The sequence below is a fragment of the Protopterus annectens genome, chromosome 5.part1 (genome assembly GCF_019279795.1).
Source record: "Protopterus annectens isolate FY-2018-M chromosome 5.part1, PAN1.0, whole genome shotgun sequence".
In the NCBI taxonomy this organism is placed as follows: domain Eukaryota; kingdom Metazoa; phylum Chordata; order Ceratodontiformes; family Protopteridae; genus Protopterus; species Protopterus annectens.
The window spans coordinates 478694109-478708617 of NC_056736.1; positions in this window are offsets into that span (position 1 = coordinate 478694109).

Sequence of the window (14509 nt, forward strand, 5' to 3'; positions counted from 1 at the left end):
GTGCAGTGGTGTGAATGGCCTCAAAATCATTGATCTCTGCACACACACCCACACACACAAACACACACACACACACACACACACACACACACACACACACACACACACACACACACACACACACACATTATCACAGACTGGAATTAGAACACCTAGCTAACTAGTTTGCTACACTATAGTATTAAGCAGTTATTGCAAGCACACAGAGTTTGTATGCTGAAGAGCTTTCCAAAGGTATCTTTGAAGGTGAGTGACAGCTGCAGTGCTAAAAGAGGGGTGAGGGAAGTGTAGGAAGTGTGAATGACCACAACATTAGGTATCAACATAGAGACACACATAAACATTATCACAGTTGCCAGAACCAGGATTAGAACTCCTAGCTAACTAGTTTGCTACACTATGGTATTACACAGTTATCGAAGTGCCACAGAGCTTATAAGTTGAAGATCTGACCAAAGGTGTCTGTGAAGGTGAGTGACATCAGCTGAAATGCTAAAGGAGGGGAGGGGGAAGTGTAGGAAGTGTGAATGACCACAAAATATGGTGTCAACAAAGACACACACACACTCTCACACACACGTTATCACAGTTGCCAATACCAAGATTAGAACTCCTACCTAACTAGTTTGTTGCACTACAATATTACACAGTTATCACAAGCACCACAGAGCTTATAGGGCTAAGATTTGGCCAATAGTTGATTTCAAAATGGCTGACATCAGCAGGAGTGCTACCATGGGCAATGGGAAGTGAAGTGTGTGTGAATGGGCCATAAATCATTCCTCTAGAAACACACACACACACACACACACACACACACACACACACACACACACACACACACACACACACACACACACACACACACACACAATTTTACATTTGACAGGACTGAGTATACAAAGGCTACATGAATACTGATTTGTACTATCGTGTTACAGTTATCACAAACACCACGGACAGTTTAGGGCTGAGGGCTACCAAAAGGAATGTGTACAATGATTGACATCAGCACATCATGTGATGTCATGTGATATCAGACAATTGGATGTGTAGTGTGTGGGACAGGCCTCAAAATGGAAATCTCTCTGTCACTGTCTCTCTCTCTCTTCCCACATCTGTGTGTGTGTATGTGTGACATATTATACTGTGTTGGCCTTGGATATGTGTGAGTATTCCTATCCAATGTGTGTGTGAAGCATAAATGGTGTACAATTTGGAGTGTGTGCACAGACATCTGCAAATGACAGATATGTATAGTCAACTGTGTCGTCAGACATGGGCTTCATTTCTCTAAGTGTAGGAGCATGCCCAGTATGACCTTCTGTATTGAGTGTGTGAATTAATTCCAGGTAGGGTTGTACTCCAGTCCAGGGTTTGGTGTTCTACACATACATCTAGCAACCTGTTTTTACAGGATATATGTACTTAGGTTGACAATATGGCATCATAATGGGTGACAGGGGGATATTGTAACTATTGCTGTCTGTGCTGCTTGTGTTACATAGTTGGTGTTAGCAGAGATATTCAGACATACATACTGTTTTACACTGTGATGTATTATGTCATCAACTACTGACAGATATGCTCACAGTTTATTACTGGGAAATTCCAGATGAATGAAGCTGAGACCAGTATTGTGGTCCACAGCCTACACATTCTTGCATACTCCTGCCATTGTGGAGGAGTATCTACAGACACTTGCTGATGGGTCTGTGTAAATGGTCCAGCACCTTTGTAATATGGTGTCTGAGGATCCCCTTCTTGTACAGATATCATCTTAACAGAATGGCCATATCCTTCTGTGGCCATACCTCTCAGCTGTACAGATTCACCCAGTTTACCCACAGGCAGGGCTCATATATCTGGTCAGATCTCATTTACATTGTGGTTTATGAGCAGGTTTGTAGCCACCCATTACTGGGTTTGTAGGCAGGGGTAGTATGGGCATACATCAGAGTTTCAGGCTTCACACACTCCATGACATCCATGCATCTACACCCCCCCCACTGTGTTATTCTATCCTCTTCCTAACATTATGCGAGCAATATCTGAAAAGTATCCCTATAGTTGACCCTTCATCCCAGTGGTATTTATGGATTGGTCCAGAATTCATGCAGTGGGACATGGGGGGCATGCTACTGGGATTTGTCAACATGGTCTTGCATTTCTGTTCTGCTGACTGTGTTAGGTTGTTAGTTGTGCTCTCATGAGATCCCATACATTGGCACTACGGGTGAGGCACAAGCCTTTGACAGAGGACTGTAGGCCATCTGGTAGTTATGCAAGCCATCTGTAGCAGGTCACTGCATTCTGTCACTCCTACATTCCCAGGCTGCAAGCCAGTGGATTCCCCTGGAGTGAAAGGGTAAGTGTGCAAAGTGTTAAGGGCAATACCGTCCATATTGATCAATTGGTCTGGATGCAGACAGGGTGCTCCTTACAGCTATGGACATACCTGCATAGGACAGCTCTCCAGTATGCTGCATTCTGTGGATATTCTCATACAGAAGTGGAGTCATACTGTACTCATTCCCAACAGCAAGGATATGGCCTGTGATAAACCTGTGGCTGATGGTGGGGTGAGCTGAGTGCATGTGTGATATGGAAGCTACTTGCAGCTGACTCACAGATATACCTGGGACATTCCCCTTATACTGCCTTGTGCGGGGACTTGGACAGTCTCTCATTACTTCATAACTGTGCCTTTTGTGGTCTGCCAGTGATTGGCCAGACTAAATCAGTATTCTATACTACACAGACAACTAATGTGCTGCTAACCTGTCTATACAATTCCAATGTTGTGTGCAGCTGACAGTTAAATTGTATGCACTCTGTCTAGGGTACTTCCATCTGTGTACCGTGTGTATGTATGGGCCCACATTCATGGCATGTCCATCTTTCAGATGGTGACAGATATTGACATTTGGACAGTGAGTATGGACGATTGCTGACATGGGTATTGCTGAGAAGCATTGTGCTTGGCACTGCAGTTGTCAGAACATGTTCCTGTCAACCACAGTACTGGCCATAGGCCACAGAGACACAACTCTCCATGCCTACATGCTGACCACTTCCAGACAATATTGAACACACAACAACCTAGCACACAGACCCCTGCATATTGTACACATGCAACAATCTATCCTGTAGATTTAGTGTTGTTTATACACTTTCTATATCTTCATTTTCTTGTATTTTTTTTTCATTGTTTTTATATGGAATGAGTCTATTTTAATATAATAATCCTTAACAACATTTTTTAAAAAGAAATTTTTTTAATTTTAAATGTTTAATGTCTTAATTAATTACCTGCCTGATAGCAGGTTTAAAAGAAGTTGAGCTGGTGGTTGTTGGTATATGAAGAAAGCTTCTGTCTAACAGAAGCGTGTTTTATCTTTCTGAACACCACTTTTCTGTTGACAGTTTTCTGTGGATTTACAAGTTTAGTGTTTTATATGGCCCGTGGGGTCTTCGAGCCCTGGAAACATCAACAACAGGAGTCCTAATGGCAATTTGCTCCACCACGCATCAATCAACGCGCTGTCTGGTATACAGGAAAAGGGAAAATGGGACTGGGATGCCGCCTTGGGCCTGCCTCCTTAGGGAATGGGCAAACAACGCTTGTGTTTTGAGTGATCAGTAACTTTGGCTTCAACTTGCTTCCCGGGATGAAGGTTCGGATCATGATTATTATTTTGAAAGACTTACAAAAGATCACTCTTTTGATAACCTAAAATCAAAACTACAATTGAAGTTTTGTTTCTTCCAGCATTCTGTATTCCTTACAGAATTAGAGGCCTTATTCAACAAACAAAGCGCTGAGTTATTAGGACTTAATAATTGTAATTATATACCTTATATTTCTGTGCTTTTGGATGAAGCGTCTAAGCTTGATATAACTATATTAAATGGTAATATTTTACAGATACAAATATGACACTACACGATCATTTACTAGCATTGATTTGATTCAATGCTAGTTGAAAAACAAACAAACAAGAGACTTGAGAGGGACAGACACATGATCAAAATAAACGCTTTTTTTCAACTTCCCATCAGAAAGCAGTTTGGAGGTACCCACCATGAAGAAAATCAAGGATCTCGGAGAAGTAATAGGATCAAATCTTTAATAACAAAAAACAAAATAGCAATAACAAAAGCTTTTTTTTGAAAAAAAACAACCGTCAGGAGGAACAAGTCACTGATAGAGGTTGACACTTCTCAACAACTGATACAACGGCAATGTAGATTACCAGTTTATTCAAATAAAAAAAAAAACTTTTCTTTCATAACTCTTCTCTCTGATTTTTCAACAATGATTTGCCTGGTTTACTCTTTGGTTTTTAGTTACACCAAGCACCCCCCCCCTTACATTCTGGCTTGCCATTTTTGAAAAGTTTGAAAAGGCTTTTTGGGCACAACCATGCCTCAAGAGAGGATTTGAACCTTTTTTAAGAATTGAACAAAATCAGTAACTCAGCAGTAAGAGTTACCAAGCCAGACAAGGGGTGTGGTTAGTGATTTTTTCGAAAGGTGAATACAGTAGACGTATGTGTCACTAGTACTAGACACCTGCCTATGCTAACTCTTCTCTAAAATGAATTAAAAATGTCAGCTAAACAGGATCAACAAGGATAAATTTTATTGACATCTCATACCTTGGGGTACCTTTGTTTTGGGATCCCTATCCCTAAAAAAAAACTGATCCTTGACCAAGCCCACCATTTTTCAACATCCAACATTGATTACCTTGATGTTGAACTATTCAAAGGACTAACAACATTAGATTCTGCTCAACCATCCATAGGAGGGCACATACACTTTTTCCAGTTTTAAAGAGGCTACAAATCTTAGAGACTTGTTAGAAACAAACAGTCAAACAGACTTATTAGGCAAAAAAAAGCACCCTTTCCTGTGGGTGCTGCTATCAATCACAAAATTAATTGCAACACCAATCCATTGTGTGCGTAGCTTTTTGCGAATGCTGCAATGCATTTTATGTTAGTAAGACTGACCCGGTTTTAGGACCGTGTTAAAATATAACATTCTTATGCCATCAATAATAATAGGAGGTAATGCTCTTCAAAAACATATATTGGAACTGGGGTGTCACAATTTACGGCTTCAAAAGTATTGACCAGGTATGTGATGTGAGGAGAAGGGAAAGCCTTAGAGATCACTACTATTAGAGAGTGAGTTATTACAACTAGATGCCTTTCTACCCGGGTCTCACCGAGGTATCAATGATAATTATCAATATAAAATGCATTTTTAAAATACAGGGCTATTTAAGGTAAGGGGTTTTATATATTCCTTATCATACCACCAAAGCGTTTGTTTTATATATTCATATATCCTATACCCTCATATACACGCATGCTTCCATCATCATTTAGTCAATAGTCGTTGTATCCCTTGGTGATGTATATTAAGCCACTTCACATTCTTCATGACCTATACTATTTCCATTTTTAACACTAACATACAATGTTTTGTGAAGAAATTTTGAAGCTTTTTAATTTTTTCTAGTATCAATTAATTTTATCACTGGTATGTCTGGTATTAGGTCACTGGTCAGACTGTTTTAACAATTATGCAGTAGTATTTTTATTCTTTCTATATTATATCTTCTTATGTCTTTTTCTTTCCAATGTATTTATATTTAATAGAATATTTTTTAATTTAATTTTGTTAGCAAACATTTTAAGCATTTTAATTTTTTTAGAAATTGCAAACATACTACATCACTTTATCCTTGTGGTGCCACGATCAATGTTTGCTATCACTGAATAAGTATGCACTTTGTCTTTAAATTTTAATGTCTTAATTAATTACCGCCTGATAGCAGGTTTAAAAGAAGTGAGCTTCTGTGTTGTTGTTCTGTTGGCTTCTGTCTCTTCTAAAAGCGAAAAAATTTTTTATCTTTTTAAATAAATTACGTTACTTATTGGAAATTTAGTGTTTATCCTGTAGATTGGGTCAGCCCGGGTAATCTGTGCTCCACTGATACTTCTCCTCATACTTAAATGTTACTGCGTTTCTACATAGGATTGTGGTGGGGGGAGGCACACCTGATAACTGTAAACTGTGCTATGACTATACTGGTATGTCAGGCACTCTGTTGGCTTCCCCATCATTTTGTATTTTGACCTATCATGCAGACTGGAGGCAAATCAGTGGAGTACAGATTTCAGACTTCTTACCATTCAGAACTAACATACAACTGCCAGACCTGTTGCAGTCTGTCTGTGTAGGTCTGCAGGAGTGCTGTTCACCATTACCATCAAATGGAGGCCTTAGGCCAGCCTTTCTTTATGGTAATCTACACCTGTCTGCTGGCTGAGACTAGTGGTGGGTATGTGAGCCTCACTGACATGCATTTGTGTGTTCTATGGACACACATTTGGGCCACCACATGTACTGCAGTGGGATTTGTCACCTTGTCTAGTACTGCCTAGTGTATTGACTCCAATATTTGCTATGGATTTCATGCTGCCCATATAGTTGTCCAGTATCTGTTGCCATCCCATTCAGCCACCTGATTCCCTTGCATGCTTGCATCCATGCCATAGATACAACTGTCAGAACATACTACTCCATTCAGTAATTGATAGGAAGAGTGACTTACCTTGTGCCTGGGCCAGTAATGAGGATGGTGCTGGAGGGCTAACTATGTTGGATGCCCATAGTACACTCCCTATATATGGTAAAGCATGAGTAGTGTCATGTTTGGCATCCCTTTTACTGTATGAGTGAGTCAGAGAGAGGTGTCATTCCCTGGGTCCCTACCATGTCAGTGTATGTGCTATGCATTGCCTCTTTGCCAAGGCCTGGGCATACTGGGCATGCCTCCTTCTGCCTACATGGGTAGGCTCAGGTAGTTCCTCCTCTGAGTCCCTCTGTGCCTGTGCTGGCCTTGTCAATGATGGGGGGCATTGTGGCCTTGCCCCATGCTGTTCCTGCTGAGCTGTTTCCGCAGGATCATATTGTGTAGCATGGCACATATTATGAACATTTGTGTACATGTAGCTGGAGAGTACTGCAAGGCTCCACCAGATATGTCCAGGCAGTGGAACCGTGACGTGAGCTTACCAAACACATGCTCTATTATGATTTTGGTTTGTGTGTGTGCCTCATTATGGAGTTCTTATTCAGGTGTGTGTGCATTTCTGAGGGGTGTCATCAGCCATGGCTCCAGTGCGTAGCCAGCATCCCCCATTAGGTGGCCATATGGGATGTCCCCACAGGCAAATGACTGGTACAGCTGTGTCATATGCCAGATGTGGGAGTCATGATAGCTTCCAGTGCTGCCAGCACACACATTCAAGATAATGCCTTGGGCATCGCACACGACCTGACAGTTGATGGAGGGGAAGCCCTTGCTTTTTATATAGAAGCTACCCCACTCACCGGGTGGTGCTTTGATGTGTATGTGCGTGCAGTCTATAGCACTCACTACCTCAGGGTATTCTGCTATTTGGTGGAAGAGATGCATACTGCTGGTCAATGCCTCATGGGTGATGGGGAAATATATTTGCTACTGGCATGTGCTGACATGGCATCCAGGAACTGGTGCAGTACCCTGGATGCTGATGCCTGTGAGATCCTCATGATATGCCCAGTTGCGCTTTGGAAGGTAATTGTGGCTAGTATTCTTAAGCCTACACATATCTTGGTATCCACTGGCATGGGTTCCCCTCTGTTGGTTCTGTGTGCAAGGCAGGGCTGGCACAGCTCAACAATTTGCTGTAGAATGTCCCTGTCCACCATATAGCACTCCACTATCTCCAGCTTACATAGGCCCTGGTAGGTTACCCTGGGTCTGCATACTCTTCCCCTCCTCCTCCTCACTGTGGGATGATCATCAGCATTCAGATCCTCACCACCCTCAGCATCTTGCACATATTGATGTATGAGAGTGACAGTAGCCACTATCATTTTGTTAGTTTTGCCAGGTAAAACCTCCCCATTTGTGTACACTGGTGATGTAGAGTTGTGGGAAAAAAACAGAGTGAAAGGGGTTTGCATAGTTTATAGTTCTGTGCTGGGCTGGGTTGCTGCCTGCGTAATTGGCTAATTCTGATACATTTCTCCTCCCAGCTATGCTAGTTCTCTTTGATTGGCTTCCTACTGCTGTTTTCCCTTCCTATTGCCTTTCCGTTTAAGCCCCGAGGTGTGCCACCCATACCCAGTGCTCACATGTGAACTGAACTGCTATTTCCTGTTTTTCTTCTTTTTTTTTTTTATTTAAAACCTGTTGCACAGCATGCACACCCATTTAAGCAGGGAAACAGTGCTAAACAATGTGAGACACACCCCCTTCCTTAGCTCTGCTTAGCTAAGAGCAAACACAAACCACAGGGCTCCAATAAGTTTATACCAAGCATGACACACCCCCTACAGAAGTCATCCTCTTGTCCTGCCTACGTGGCTCCCTATTCCTGCACCTGCATGATTAGGTGAAGGCTTCCAGTAGGTAGATATCTGTGATTCAGTACAGGTCCCTTCATTTACATACCCCAGTATGCAGGTCCATAATTACAATTCCCAAGCACACCCTTTCACCTTGGCAACCAGTGCTCCCTTGTCTTGTATATATTCTGCCTGCCATTGACTACAATGGCAGAATGCATATTTCTGTTAAATGTCAGTTTTTCCCTTTTTTTTTTTTATCTTCGGCACTCCAGTGTTTGCACATCGCTTCCCTTAGCTTAAATGGCTGTGATCGGCCAAAAAAAATAAAAGTTTTATTTTTATAAAAATTATGTGGCTTTTAATGCCAGTGGCCTTATATTTGGCCATTGGCTTGTTTGTTCTACATAATACATGCTTTTCATGAGCTGTCATGCCTCCATTTTGTCAGATGCAAAAATTTATTCGGCTACACTGTTCCAATACGGAATCTGTTCAGCTTGCTGGATTGCAAAATTACCTAATTTGCATGTTTTTCCACAGCAAATGAGGTTATTTGCATACTGAATGGAATTCCACTCAGGAACAGTATAGGGCTGCTCATGCACGCGAAAAAGGCCCTATTCCGGATCGCACAGTGGCCATATTGCATGCAGGACCTGCTATACTGTTCCTGCATGGAATTTGGCCATTCGTGAATCCGGCCCATTGTTATTCAAAGATTTAGCCCTGAGTAAGAACAACCTATATGGGCACCCCAAACACACACCAACCTGGTTAACAACAGGAAAAATGATACCCCTTAAGAGTGAACCTGCAAGCTATCCTAAAAACAATATACTGATAATGTGCCTTCCAACAATGTATAAACTGTATACTGGAACTGATGCCAACAAAGTTTAGAGTAATTTAAAAGAAAACTTGGTTATAGCAATAGAACAAAAGGGTAATAAAAGAAAGTCATGTAGAACAAAGGATCATTTTTTGTTAAATAAAGTCATAGTGGAGAATTGTAAAAAGGGGTCGAATCTAAGTAGGGCATGGATAGATTACAAAAATGCATTCAATGTCATTTCACATTCATGGATAAAAGACCCTTTTGAGATTCAAAAAATATACCCTACATTGATCGATTACATTACAGTGACCATAAAACTGTGGCAAACAACTTTTCAGCTAAACCATGAGAAAGGACAAATTATTATACCAGGGATACAAATTCAAGGGAGGTATTTTAGGGTAACTTTGTCACCACTGCTCTTTTGTTTTGCCCTTAACCCAGTAATCTGTCTACTTAACAGATTAGGCCATGGTTTCAATTTGACTCCTAGATGCCTACAAAGTGTAAAGACTTCCCATCTTTTTTTGAGAGGGATAATTTAAAACTGTATATTTCATCAGGTAAGGCACTGAAAGCACAGTGGTCAAAATGTTCTCAGATGATATAAGAATGTCATTTGGTCTTGATAAATGGGCAAAAACAACATTTTAAAGCAGGAAAACCTGCAGCTCCAAGAAAATATCAGTCTGAGACAGTAATGTGATATAAAGGAACTTGAACAGGAGGGAGTGTATAAATATTTGGGAAGAGATAAAGGATTGGCAATAATACATGAAAAAATGCAAACAAAATTCACTAAATAATAGTCTATAAGAATAAAATTAATACTGAAAACAGCCCTGACATGTAGGAATGAAGTCCAAGCTAGAAACCGATTTGCTCTTCCTATTCTAACTTAAATTGTTGGGGCAATTGGCCTCAAAAGATATTAGATCAGCTGGAGAGGAAAAAAAAGAAAAAATGTTTCACACATCAAATTATATATAAAAATCAATGTGTACCAAGATTATATATCCCTTGTTCTGAAAAAGATATGGGCCTCCTTGAATTTATATGCATAGATTGACAATTGTAGGACTGCATACATATCTGCTGAATCATCAAATCCAAACAGAGTAAAAGTTTTGAAACATGAAGAGAACAAATCTAAGATGACTTTTCGGCTTTGTTTAGCAGAAGCATATCAGTGTCAAGCAGGAATTCAAAGAAGGAGTAGACAAAAGTCAGGCAGCAACTGAATGTGTCAAAAACAAAAGAAAGAATACAAAGAGAAGGATCAGATGAGAAGGCAAGAAATGTGGAAAAAGTATAAATATAGTTGCAAATCCAGAAAATTCCTAGAAAAACCTTGTGGTGATCAGGATATGATATAGGAATGGTTAAGGAGAGGTAAATTTAAACGAAAAAAAAAATGGAAGTTTAATATCAGCATCCCAGGATAGATGGATAGTGGAATGTAGACTATGTACACATTGGTTTACAAAGTCCATTGAACATGGACAAATAGACACAGGCATTTTTTTTTCTAACAGAACTGGAAACTTTTGCATGTCTTGTTGCTGGGTGTGCTACACTAATGGCAGAGGCCTGTATTCTGAAAAGCATAGTAATGTGGCAAGACTGTTGCACTGGGGATTGTGCAAACATTACAATATGAAAGAAGCTGAGAAGGATTGGAAGCATGAGCCACAAAGCATTATACAGAATGATGAAGTTTATATCACATGGAAATGCCCATTACCAACAGTTTAAATAGAAGCATGGAAACCAGATGTAGTAGTCCATGAAAAGTAGACAAAAGTAGCACTGATCATTGAAATTGATACATACAGTGATTTTAATGTCTTACATATAAAGAAATGCAAAGTCATAAAATACTAGCATTTGCAGGCAGAAAGGAGGGCAATATGAAAGAAGGATGCACAGACAGTTCCAATTGCAGTAGATGTAATAAGTCTGATAAAAAAGAACTTAAAGTCTTATTTAGATATACTACCAATTTATGTAACTCCGTACAAATTGCAGGATCCAGTTCTGGGCATATTGCAGGTGCTGCAAAGAGCATCTTTGGCTAACATCAAAGATGGAAACTATACTAATTTCATGATCTTTAATCATACTTTGACTTAAGAATAGGGTCCATTCCCATCATGCTATTAGAAACCAAAAGTGTTGGAAAAATTAAATTGAGAGATGTCTTCTCAAGGTCTAGGTCCAACATACCCTCCCACCACCCCCATCCTAGGCCACATAAAACCCTTGTGGAGAGATCTGGAGGAAAGGCCCTGATTCCTGCATTTTGTGTTTATCAGTTATGGTTATAAAAGGGAAATCAGCAGCTAGAGGGAAGAATAGACATGGAACATCATAGGAGTAATTGGTTAAGTTTGGCACCTGGGAAAGTCTCAGAAGTGCAAAGTTACTTCTGCTTGTGGTTAACGATCATGATGTTGAAGTGAATGTATATAACTCACAAAGATCTGACATAATGGTAGATGCATATCTTTTACATGTGCATGAAAAAGATGGCTTGCCGTTTGTGTGTGACCTGTCTGTACTACATATTACTCTATGCCACCTGTGTAGAAACCTCATTGCATTAGAGAATAAGGCCTGTATATTGCTAGATATACTTGAGTAGAGACATCCCTATGCCATGTACTATATGTGCTATATAGCATGGATGTCCTGAACTGGACATGCATAGGGATCTGAGATTTCATAAATAAAATGTATAGTATTATGAAGTATTTAAGCTTAGTTTGTGACCCAGGCAAAGCTTGTATGCTACATTCCCAAAACCATCATACCAGGTATTTCACTTATTACACTCCAGCTGTATCAGACCAATAAACACACACACACACACACACACACACACACACACACACACAAACACACACACACACACACACACACACACACACACACACACACATACACACACGTATATACATACTGTATATATGAAAATATACACAGATAGATACAGGGATGTAGTTTGCGCCATCAAATGAGCTGTGAAGTGCCAAATATTTTGGTCAATTCACACTTTATCAATGGCGTGGAGGTGGGTATTGTGCAAAATCATGGGACAGTGGGATTTAGGGAGTTTTTCTTTTTCCCTACTGTTGTATGATCTCAGAGGTTGTGTGTGTGTGTGTGTGTGTGTGTGTGTGTGTGTGTGTGTGTGTGTGTGTGTGTGTGTGTGTGTATATATATATATATATATATATATATATATATATATATATATATATATATATATATATATATGTATACATACATATGAAAATAAGTTTTATCCACTTTTTGATTGCTTTGCAGTTAAGATATATATTTGGTAATATAATATGACACACTTATCTATCTGTCTATATCTATCTATATAGCTATATCTATATATATATATATATATATATATATTTATATATATATATATATGTGTGTGTTTGTGTGTGTGTGTGTGTGTGTGTGTGTGTGTATATATATATATATATATATATATATATATATATATATATATATACATATATATAAATATATTATATAATATAGCAATAACCAACTATACAGATATATAAATATATAATATAGCAATAACCAACTATACAGATATATAAATATATAATATAACAATAACCAACTCCTGGGTGTGATATACTGAAATTATACCCAGGGTTAGTGTGGTTTAATCATGAGGGCTTCTTCACCCTCATGATTAAACAATGGCAGCTGTGGATAAATCTTCAATATACCACACCCAGGAGCCAGTTTTTGCTATTACACAATGACATTATTTAAGATAGAAATGACTTACTTTTCTTAAATAATGTCTTTGTACAATGGCGCTGCGGTGTTATTCCTAATTGTTCCTGTATTCTGCTGCTTTGTTGATGCACTGCACTTGTGTATGTGACTTACATTCCCATGCTTATACAGTAGATCAATGCTTTGAAAAGCAAGCAATGGAGAAAGGAACATCTTCATTGCTTCTTTTTTTTTTTTGAGAAAAAGAAAAACAAACAAACTGAAATCTGGACAATTTAGTGGTACCAGAGAGACAGGACAAAAATGCAAGGAAAGTCAGGTACGTTTCATTAGTTTTGCATAACGTACCTGATTTTCCTTGTATTTTCTCTGCCTCCATACATACTTCTCAGCCTCTTAGTTCAACAAAACTGCAAAGCCTTAACATATATTAATAGAAGAAATTGCAGGCGACAGGACATTTCTGTATTGATATATGCTCAATTTACAATGGGCATACTGGTTGGGCCAACCTATCAAAGTACACATTTTGTTTTTACTGACTTTAGTTACCGTTACGTTGGTACTGTCCAGGCTTGGTGAGTTGTTCCAGTTCCTGTTTTCCTGTACACATTTTTGAATGTTAATTAGCTACCATTGTATAATATAAAATGTATATGACTTAATATTTATTTATTTATTTTAATTCTTATCAAAGTGTACTAGTACACTGTATAACAACGTGCACACATTAATGTCCCTCTGAATGTGTTGCAATTAGTTACTAGAAAATGTTTTCCAAATTCAAACAGTCATTTTTAAGACTTTTACACAAAGATGGTGTGGAGGCACATACATTGTTTTGTTTTTTAATAAACTTGATAAGAGCTCACCATGTTCTAATGACTTTTTTTACTTTGACGGATTATTTTCTTCTTTTCATATTAATTATTGAATGATAAGAGCTTATTTTGTTTAACTTAATGAATATCTGTTTATAGAGTATGCAGGGATCAGATATGGCTTAGAAGAAATATCTAGTGCTCTAAGATTGCGGAATGATTGTCATGGTAATGCTCTAAGATTATGGAATGATTTTTATTGTGAGTTGCAAAGCCATAAGTCACAGAAATGAGTTCTCCAATTCCATAGTCTTAGAGTATCACATTTGATAAAGTAGGTCTGTACGTCCCATTTGTTCTTTTTAGTTTAAAATTACTATCTTCATTGTACTTCTTTGAAAAGCAGTTGTCAGAATCTCTGAGTATAGTTAGCACTGAGTATGGCTAGACCAGTTTCTGTATTTTTATGACTTCTCTTACAGACCAGTAAACACAAACCAACTTCAAAATTAAAATACAAAACAGCTAGTGATAAAATGGGCAAGCAAATTACATAAAAATAATAACATTTCTTGTCAGCAAAGACACAGCACACTGTTCAACACTCTAGCACCTCGGCTGAAAAGCCTTCTAGGAGTTAACAAGCATAAAAGAACACACC